This window comes from Canis lupus, chromosome 16 (assembly GCF_011100685.1).
Source record: "Canis lupus familiaris isolate Mischka breed German Shepherd chromosome 16, alternate assembly UU_Cfam_GSD_1.0, whole genome shotgun sequence".
Taxonomy (NCBI): Eukaryota; Metazoa; Chordata; class Mammalia; order Carnivora; family Canidae; genus Canis; species Canis lupus.
Genome location: NC_049237.1, coordinates 10,270,327 through 10,280,953, shown reverse-complemented (window position 1 = coordinate 10,280,953; position 10,627 = coordinate 10,270,327). Strand labels below are relative to the sequence as shown.

Sequence of the window (10,627 nt, the reverse complement as noted above, 5' to 3'; positions counted from 1 at the left end):
TTTACCTCTTTGGTTAGGTTTATTCCTAGGTATCTCATGCTTTTGGGTACAATTGTAAATGGGATTGACTCCTTAATTTCTCTTTCTTCAGTCTCATTGTTAGTGTATAGAAATGCCATTGATTTCTGGGCATTGATTTTGTATCCTGCCATGCTACCAAATTGCTGTATGAGTTCTAGCAATCTTGGGGTGGAGGCTTTTGGGTTTTCTATGTAGAGTATCATGTCATCAGCGAAGAGGGAGAGTTTCACTTCTTTTTTGCCAATTTGAATGCCTTTAATGTCTTTTTGTTGCCTGATTGCTGAGGCTAGGACTTCCAATACTATGTTGAATAGCAGTGGTGAGAGTGGACATCCCTGTCTTGTTCCTGATCTTAGGGGAAAGGCTCCCATTGCTTCCCCATTGAGAATGATATTTGCTGTGGGCTTTTCGTAGATGGCTTTTAAGGTGTCGAGGAAAGTTCCTTCTATCCCTACACTCTGAAGAGTTTTGATCAGGAATGGATGCTGTATTTTGTCAAATGCTTTCTCTGCATCTAATGAGAGGATCATATGGTTCTTGGTTTTTCTCTTGCTGATATGATGAATCACATTGATTGTTTTACGAGTGTTGAACCAGCCTTGCGTCCCCGGGATAAATCCTACTTGGTCTTGGTGAATAATTTTCTTAATGTACTGTTGGATCCTATTGGCTCGTATCTTGTTGAGAATTTTTGCATCCATGTTCATCAGGGATATTGGTCTGTAATTCTCCTTTTTGGTGGAGTCTTTGTCCGGTTTTGGAATTAAGGTGATGCTGGCCTCATAGAACGAATTTGGAAGTACTCCATCTCTTTCTATCTTTCCAAACAGCTTTAGTAGAATAGGTATGGTTTCTTCTTTAAACGTTTGATAGAATTCCCCTGGGAAGCCATCTGGCCCTGGACTTTTGTGTCTTGGGAGGTTTTTGATGACTGCTTCAATTTCCTCCCTGGTTATTGGCCTGTTCAGGTTTTCTATTTCTTCCTGTTCCAGTTTTGGTAGTTTGTGGCTTTCCAGGAATGCGTCCATTTCTTCTAGATTGCCTAATTTATTGGCGTATAGCTGTTCATAATATGTTTTTAAAATCGTTTGTATTTCCTTGGTGTTGGTAGTGATCTCTCCTTTCTCATTCATGATTTTATTAATTTGAGTCTTTTCTCTCTTCTTTTTAATAAGGCTGGCTAATGGTTTATCTATCTTATTAATTCTTTCAAAGAACCAACTCCTGGTTCTGTTGATCTGTTCCACAGTTCTTCTGGTCTCAATTTCATTGAGTTTTGCTCGAATCTTAATTAACTCTCTTCTGCTGGGTGTAGGATCTATCTGCTGTTTTTTCTCTAGCTCCTTTATGTGTAAGGTTAGCTTTTGTATTTGAGTTCTTTCCAGTTTTTGAATGGATGCTTGTATCGCAATGTATTTCCCCCTTAGGACTGCTTTTGCTGCGTCGCAAAGATTTTGAATGGTTGTATCTTCATTCTCATTAGTTTCCATGAATCTTTTTAATTCTTCCTTAATTTCCTGGTTGACCCTTTCATCTTTTAGCAGGATGGTCCTTAACCTCCACGTGTTTGAGGTCCTTCCAAACTTCTTGTTGTGATTTAGTTCTAATTTCAAGGCATTATGGTCTGAGAATATGCAGGGGACAATCCCAATCTTTTGGTATCGGTTCAGACCCGATTTGTGACCCAGTATGTGGTCTATTCTGGAGAAAGTTCCATGTGCACTTGAGAAGAATGTGTATTCAGTTGAGTTTGGATGTAAAGTTCTGTGAATATCTGTGAAATCCATCTGGTCCAGTGTTTCATTTAAAGCTCTCATTTCTTTGGAGATGTGCTTAGAAGACCTATTGAGTATAGAAAGAGCTACATTGAAGTCACCAAGTATAAGTGTATTATTATCTAAGTATTTCTTCACTTTGGTTATTAATTAAGTATTTGGGAGCTCCCACATTTGGGGCATATATATTGAGGGATGTTAAGTCCTCTTGTTGGATAGATCCTTTAAGTATGATATAGTGTCCCTCTTCATCTCTCACTACAGTCTTCGGGGTAAATTTTAGTTTGTCTGATATGAGGATGGCTACCCCTGCTTTCTTTTGAGGACCATTTGAATGGTAAATGGTTCTCCAACCTTTTATTTTCAGGCTGTAGGTGTCCTTCTGTCTAAAATGAGTCTCTTGTAGACAGCAAATAGATGGGTCCTGCTTTTTTATCCAGTCTGAAACCCTGCACCTTTGGATGGGGTTATTAAGCCCGTTCACGTTCAGAGTTACTATTGACAGATATGAGTTTAGTGTCATCATGATATCTATTCAGTCCTTGTTTTTGTGGATTGTTCCACTGAACTTCTTCTTAAAGGGGAATTTTAAGAGGCCCCCTTAAAATTTCTTGCAGAGCTGGTTTGGAGGTCACATATTCTTTCAGTTGCTGCCTGTCTTGGAAGCTCTTTATCTCTCCTTCCATTTTGAATGAGAGCCTTGCTGGATAAAGTATTCTTGGTTGCATGTTCTTTTCATTCAGGACCCTGAATATATCCTGCCAGCCCTTTCTGGCCTGCCAGGTCTCTGTGGAGAGGTCTGCTGTTACCCTAATACTCCTCCCCATAAAAGTCAGGGATTTCTTGTCTCTTGCTGCTTTAAGGATCTTCTCTTTATCTTTGGAATTCGCAAGCTTCACTATTAGATGTTGGGGTGTTGAACGGTTTTTATTGATTTTAGGGGGGGATCTCTCTATTTCCTGGATCTGAATGCCTGTTTCCCTTCCCAGATTAGGAAAGTTTTCAGCTAGGATTTGTTCAAATACATATTCTGGCCCTCTGGCCCTTTCGGCACCCTCGGGAACCCCAATTAAATGTAGGTTTTTCTTCCTCAGGCTGTCGTTTATTTCCCTTAATCTATCCTCATGGCCTTTTAATTGTTTGTCTCTTTTTTCTTCAGTTTCCCTCTTTGCCATCAATTTGTCTTCTATGTCACTCATTCGTTCTTCCACCTCGTTCACCCTCGTCGTTAGGATTTCTAGTTTGGATTGCATCTCATTCAATTGATTTTTATTTTTTTTTTTTTTTTTTTTTTTTTTTTTTTTTTTTTTTTTTTTTTTTATTTATTTATGATAGTCACAGAGAGAGAGAGAGGCAGAGACACAGGCAGAGGGAGAAGCAGGCTCCATGCACCGGGAGCCTGACGTGGGATTCGATCCTGGGTCTCCAGGATCGCGCCCTGGGCCGAAGGCAGGCGCCAAACCGCTGCGCCACCCAGGGATCCCTCAATTGATTTTTAATTTCTGCCTGATTAGATCTAAATTCTGCAGTCATGAAGTCTCTTGAGTCTTTTATGCTTTTTTCTAGAGCCACCAGTAGCTGTATAATAGTGCTTCTGAGTTGGCTTTCTGACATTGAATTTAATCCAGATTTTGTAACTCTGTGGGAGAGAGGACTGTTTCTGATTCTTTCTTTTGAGGTGAATTGTTCCTTCTAGTCATTTTGCTCAGTGTGGAGTGGACAAAAACAAGTTATACTGGAAAAAGGAGCAAAAGAGAAAAAAAGAAGAAATAAAAAAGAATTAAAAAAGGGGGTTGGGAAACAACAGAAACAAACAGAAAAGAAAAAACAAGGGGGAGTATCCTCTGATTCTATATACTGTAAATCCCTCAACTTCCCCTAGAACTTTCCAGTGCTGCTTGGTCAATAACTTGGTTTCCCCTGTCCTTCCAGCTGGTCTTCTGGGGTAGGGGCCTGCTGTGCTGATTCTCAGGTGTGTGCTGCTGAGGGAGCTGCCCCGCCCCCTGCCAGGTGCCTGGCTCAGTGGGTGCTGTTTATCCAGTGAGGCCCCTGCCCAGTCCCAGGCACAGGGTGACACGAGGAGGAACAGCCACACTGGTGGCGGCCAGCTGTCCAGCCCTGGAGTCAGCTCCCGCAGTAACTACCGCAGCTCCCAGGCCACAGGGGCCTGGATGCTCTGGGGGTGGGGGGCGCCGATCGGCCCAGCTCGGGGCAGCCCAGTGGTAGGAGCGTCCTTGCTTTCCTGTACCCTCCCGGCCTCTGCCTGTCCTGGGGGGGGGCGCCGGATCTTGAGCTGTGTCTCCCAGTGCCCTGGGCTCCAGGGCCTGTGACACTGTGAATGGACCTAAAGTACCACGATGTATAATTTAAAAGCATCAGAGTAAATTTTCTGCCGTTAACTTATCTTTTTTTTTAAATTTTTTTTTATTATTATTCATTTATGATAGTCACACACAGAGAGAGAGAGAGGCAGAGACACAGGCAGAGGGAGAAGCAGGCTCCATGCACCGGGAGCCCGACGTGGGACTCGATCCTGACTCTCCAGGATCACGCCCTGGGCCAAAGGCAGGCGCCAAACCGCTGCGCCACCTAGGGATCCCTGCGCCACCTAGGGATCCCTCTTTTATTACAAATAAAATTCATAAGCCATTATAGAGGTTAAAGAAAAACAAAATATGGAAACAGCACAATGACGAGGAGGGAAGCCTCCATTGGGCTGCAGCCATCACGAGCCCCGTGGTAGGAGCTGGGGTGGCTCCTGAGGTGGTTCAGGGGGTTGTTCAGGGGTCGAAGCCAGTTGCTCCAGAGGCAGGTGGTGGCCCTGGCACTTTGGGGACCCCGACTGCAGGCTCCAGGGCCTACTCTTCCACCGGGTGACCAAGGGTGCAGGTGGCTCCTCATCAGGGTGGGGAATCATAGGTGCCAAAACCATGTGCATTGACTTGGACTCAGTAGCCAGCATCTCAGCTTGGGCCAAGCCCTCACCTCCAGCAGCCAGGGACCGGCTCGGTCACCTCAGGCCCTGAAGGTGCCACAGGCCCCACAGTCGGAGCTGGGGTGGGCTCCTGAGGTGGGTTAGGGTGTTGCTCCGGGGCCGAAGCTGTAGCCCCAAGAAGACAAAGTATCATCACCAGGACGGACTTTCCACGTCCCTCACAAATCAAGGACACTCTTCCCACTGCTCAACGTGTGTGAGTACAAGAGCCCTGGGAGGTCTCCCCAGACTGAAGCCCGTGGGAATGGGGTGTGAGCCTACCCACTGCTCCCGGCCCACCTGCATGGAGGTTGGGTCTGTGTGGCCCACCCTGTCCCAAGCTTGGCCACCCCCAGTCCTCCTCATCCTCATCGTCTAATTCCACGAGCTCCAGGTAGCTGAATCATTCCAGGTAACGCTGGGCCCAGTTTTCCAGGTCTGAGCCTGGCATGTTGAGCCCCATGAATGCCAGAAGCTTCCTCAGGAAGAGAAATTCTGGTGGCTGATGAAAATCCTCCTGATAGTACTCCAGCCAGATGTCCAGGATGAAGGAGATGGCCCTGGGGAGGGACAGGTGGGCAGAGGCATCAGAAGACAGGGCTCCCTCACACCAAGGTGTCCCGGGGAAGCCCTGCAGGAATGGGGCCCCAGGCCTTCCGCTCAGGGCTGTCGGAGGCCAGTGCTGCTCCTTGTCCTGCCTGCCACAGGCCTGCTCACTGAGGAGGGGCTGGCACGAAGCCTCTGTGCATGGGAGCCCATGACTAGTGGTGTGACCATCACTGTCTTCCCTGGGGAAGCATGACTCCCTCCTCAGCCTGGCTCCCTGCCCACTTGCCCCTTGAATCCACTGGCAGGCGTCCGGGGAAGGGGGGTGTCTGGCCTGTCATTGCCCTCACTGCACACACTGTCGCTCTGGAAATGTCCGAGTGGGGAGGGTTTGGGCTCTGTGTCTTGCCAGGCCTTGCCAGGAGCTGCCCGGTACTGCCGCCTTCCCTCCTGTGGCTCAGCGCTGCCTCACTCACGAGGGGCCCCCAGGGGTTGTCCTTCCACTGACTGTAATCTCCCCCGGGGCGGGGGCCGTCTGGTCCGTGAGCACTCACTGGCTCTCCTGAGCACCTGCTGTGCACCTGGGTCCAGGTGCCACCAGATTGGTGAGTGCGATGCTCCCCACACCCTCTGCTCTGGGTCCCAGGTGGGGGGAGACAGAGGACTTTGAAAGGGGCAGGCATGGAGAAGGACTTCATTAGGGCTCCCACAAAGCCCGCACCCCATCCACAGCTCTCTTTTCCTCTTTTCTCAAAGGACCCATTAGACCTTTACCTTGTCACAGGAATTGCAGATGTGTGGGGTGAGGGTCCAGCAGCCCCTCCAGGCCACAGCCCCCTCGCTGCCCTCTTGGAGAGGAAGGCCCTCCTGCATGAGCCAGAGCTCACTCACACTTTGCACTGCTCCACGGATCCCACGATGTCATCATTCAGATATTTGTTGCATCCATATCTAGAGGAGGGCAGGGGGGCATCACATGAAAGTTCCTGTGGACCCGACCTCTCCTCATAGCTGCTGTCACCCTCTGACCCTTGACTAGCCCGGAGCCCTGGGGGGCCATCCGCTCTGTGTGTGGGGCCACAGGCAGCCCCTGGAGAAGCGCCTGCACCTGCTGGGTCCTCCTGAATGCTTGAGGAATGAAAGGGCTCTGGCCAGGCCCATGGCCTACATCCGAGTGGGCCAGGGCGCCCCGGTGTCCCCGGGGTCCCCTACTCCGGTTGCCCCAGGACACAGACCCCAGATGGACTCTCAAACCTCCTTTTCCATGGGAAAACAGGCCAGCTCAAACCCTGGTGACGGTGGGGACGCGGCACAGGCTTCGTCATGGGGAGAGAACGACGACTGCTGAGCACAATCACAGCCCCTCTAGCCGACCTGCCACAGGCCTGGCCCCAGGGGCTTCCCTACAGGACCCAACAAGGCCCTGTGTGACTCAACTCCAGTCAGAGGAGCAGCCCCAGGGGCCGGGAAGTTCAGGAACATTCCCAAGACTCCCAACCAGTAGGTGGCCCATCCCCCTGGGCTGTGGAGGGTCAGGGTGCTCACTTTGCAAACAGCAGGTCCAGGATCTCTTCGGTGGTGCCAAATTCAGGATAGGTTTCCATAAATTGAACAATGGAAAGGTCGTCCAAGCACAGCAAGGCGGGCACCAGTTCTTCTACCTGCTGCTCCAGCAGCTCCCTCCGGCTGGGGGTGGTCGGGAAGATCCGATTCTTTCTCAGGGCTGAGGCCCTTTCAGCCTGAGGTGGGACAGAGGGGACGTGCAGCCTGCACTGTAGCCTCCAGACCACCTGGCAGTTGGAGCGCAGACCAAAGCCCGAGCTCTCAGTGGCTACGGGGGGCGGGGGGTGGGGGGGCAGGAGTGCCCACAGCAGGAACACGGGGCTTGACGCCTGCGGCTCAGTCACTAGGCATCTGACTCGGGTTGTGGCTCAGGTCATGGTCTCAGCATCCTGAGATCCCGCCCCTGGCAGGCTCTGCGCTTGGGGCAGAGTGTGCTTGAGGAGCCTGTGTCTCCCTCTTCTGCTCCCTGCTTCTCTGCCTGTCTCTTAAACAGACAAACTATCCAATAAAGAAATAATCTTAGAGGATAAATTTTCAAAAAAATTTGGATCAATACAAGGACCTAGTGGGAAAGATTAGTGTCCCAGGGCCGCTTGTCAGCTGAGTTTTGACAGCACCTCCCTGCATTAATGGCTTCACCCCTTGTCAAACCCCAAATCTTAAAACTTCTCTGTCATATTTTTAAAAATATTTTATTTATTTATTCATGAGAGACACACACACAGAGAGGCAAAGACACAGGGAGAGGGAGAAGCAGGCTCCACACAGGGAGCCCGATGTGGGACTCGATCCCAGGACCCAGGGATCACGACCTGAGCCAAAGGCAGTGGCTCAACCGCTCAGCCACCCAGGCATCCCATCTGCCATATTTTTTAAAGTAAAATTATTAGAGAAGGGATGAGCTTGGATATAGGGCAGACAAAGCTGTACAAAATAAAAGAGAACTTTTGAAAATACACCAAGGTAAGTTCTTCTCACATCCAACTAAATGTTTTGATATTTTACATGTCTCCTCCCACTACATCTTTATAAATCAAGCGACATTGATAATCCTTCATCTCAATTGTAAACTGACTCCCTGTCGAAGCATTTTCAAAAAATACAAGAACTTTCATAGTGGTGACATAGAATATCAAATGTCAAGTTGAATTTGAACACTATGTGCCTCGTAAGTGGAACTTCACAACAATATTCTAGGCTTGATTATTTATTAAGAGAACTTAGGATCCCATATAAGGCTAATGTTCTGGTCATTGCCCTACAAGTCATCACTACACTAATGTCCCTTTTTGCTCCAAAGTACATTTCAATGTGTGTGTGTGTGTGTGTGTGTGTGTATGCATATGTGTGTATGTATGTTAATATATAATTTTAAAAATCCAGTCAACCCTTAATTTACTCTTCATGATGATGTTAAGTTAAAATGAAAGGAATGTGGTCTGTTCTTGACTCTCAATGTGTTGCTATTTCATAGTTCCTAACACATTAATTGTACTGAAATGAGCTTCCCACATTACTTAAGAGGGCGAATATTTGGATCCAGATTACCTTAAAAATTTGCAAAATTTATAAAGGATATATAAAGCTTGTTAAAATAATTTGTAAATTATTATATTTCATAAAAATACAAATTCCAAAATAAAAATATAGGCTTGAAACTAGAAAATAGTGAAGAAACTTTTGTCTGCCTTGATACTTATAGTTAGAGAACATCAAGCCTGATATTGCTAGGACTAGTAAACAGCTGGATCACCCAGCTGACTATTCCCTTTGAAAGGTTATCCTGACTTTGGAATGGCATGAGTCAGACTCTAAAGGAGAAGTGGTTCTGAGGACGTTCAGATATGAGCACCAAGAAGGTAATGAGCCTGGAAATCCTCTGATACACAGAAAAGTAATAAGAATTGGGGAAATTTTTAAATGAAAAAATTATGTGTATCCAACCTGAAACTATTTAAAAAGCTACCATCTAAAGAAAATTTATAAAGAGCCTCATTCAGTTTATGAAACAAAAATAGAAATGATGGCAGGGATTTTATGAGAAAGCACATTCTAATCAATCTAAGAAATAACATTCTAACAGCAATATTTTATTTTTGGAGTTAGTAGTTTATTATCCCCCAAATCAGATGAAGTTAGTGGAGTTGGCTTTCAGTGAATTTGTGCTCTTGGTGAGATGCTGGACTCAGAGAAGTATTGAGATTCCTTCCATTTCTAGGGTTTCTTTTTTAAGTACTGATACCACAAAAAGTGTTAATGAATTTCCATAATTCTCTCTAACTTTCAAATAAAGAACATATCAGGCTACATGATACCTACTTACCATTAATATTTTATATGTGTATCTTATTTTTTTTATTAAGGTTACAGACCAGAATATGTCATCTATCTCTATGTATGGAGATATAAAGATACATTCATATACTATATCTATCTATAGACCAGTATATGTCATCTATCTCTATCTATAGATAGATATGGTATGCAGCTATATCTATATCTACATATCTATATCTCCATACATAGAGATAGATGACATATTCTTTTTTTTTTTTTTTTTTTTTTTAGATGGCATATTCCGGTCTATATCCTTAATGCCAGAAAAGCAGGATTAATTTATTCTGATAATTTTTTTGACTTTGGCAGACAATAAAGAATGACCTTAAAAAACATTAAATAAAAAAAAAATTAAATATCTCAAAAAATATAATAGAGAAAAATAAAAATAGCTCATTATTCCACTTCCCAGAGATAACCACTATTAATATGTTGGTTCATATTCTTTTCCCTCTTTCTGTTGATACAGACTAGTCAAAATATATTAGTGTCTTTTCACACACATGGAACAATACTATTAATACTAAAACTTTATGTTTTTCAAAGTATTTCTTGCCTCTACTTCCACATAGATTGATCTTCTTCTTTTGAGTGACTCTGTTGTATTCTATTCAATGAACCTAAGTTTATTTAACCGATATCCCAGTTGAATAAGGGGCTTGTTTTGAGACCTTAACTATTATAAATGATGCTGCATAATATTTATAACAATATTATCTTCATTACAAAGACTAATAAACATCTCTCAAGTACTTATGAGGTGCCAAACACTTTCTTACACACTTTATAGACATCATTTCATTTAATTCTCAAAGGACAGTGAAATCTAGACATGCTATGTAACTTGCCTAAGCTCACATATCTAGAAAGTAATGCCATTAGAAACGACAAACACTCACCATTTGCTTCGACGTGGATGGACCTGGAGGGTATTATGCTGAGTGAAATAAGTCAGTCAGTGAAGGACAAACATTATATGGTCTCATTCATTTGGGGAATATAAAAAAATGGTGAAAGGGAATAAAGGGGAAAGGAGAGAAAATGAGTGGGAAATATCAGAGAGGGAGACAGAACATGAGAGACTCCTAACTCTGGAAAGGAACAAGGGACAGTGGAAGGGGAGGTGGGTAGGGGGGATGGGGTGATGGGCACTGAGGGGGGCACTTGATGGGAGGAGCACTGGGTGTCATACTATATGTTGGCAAATCAAACTCCATTAAAATATATATATATATTTAAAAAAAGAAAGTAATGAAGTGGTAATTGCAACTCAGGTCTGTCTGATTCTAGAGCTAAAGCTCAACACTCACTCAGCAAATATTTCTGTGCATACATTTTTGTATGACTCGTGTTAGTACACACATGGTACATTTATAAACATAGTATCGCTGAGTCAAAGGTTATGCAATAT

General features: G+C 45.1%; 1 non-coding gene across 2 annotated transcripts in view; it reads right to left on the bottom strand.

Moving 5' to 3' along the window:
* Window positions 1-4,354: 4,354 nt before the first annotated feature.
* The window catches only part of LOC119875870, a 27,620-nt gene continuing 21,347 nt past the window's right edge, over window positions 4,355-10,627 (bottom strand). The window contains exons 2-4 of one of the 2 annotated variants that reach the window (XR_005371257.1): window positions 6,862-7,055; window positions 6,091-6,267; window positions 4,355-5,330 (exon numbers count right to left, since the gene is read on the bottom strand). This is a non-coding gene — a transcript (ral guanine nucleotide dissociation stimulator-like). Of the gene's footprint in view, window positions 5,331-6,090; window positions 6,268-6,861; window positions 9,394-10,627 lie in introns of those variants that run through there. The other variant, XR_005371256.1, reaches the window with a different exon arrangement.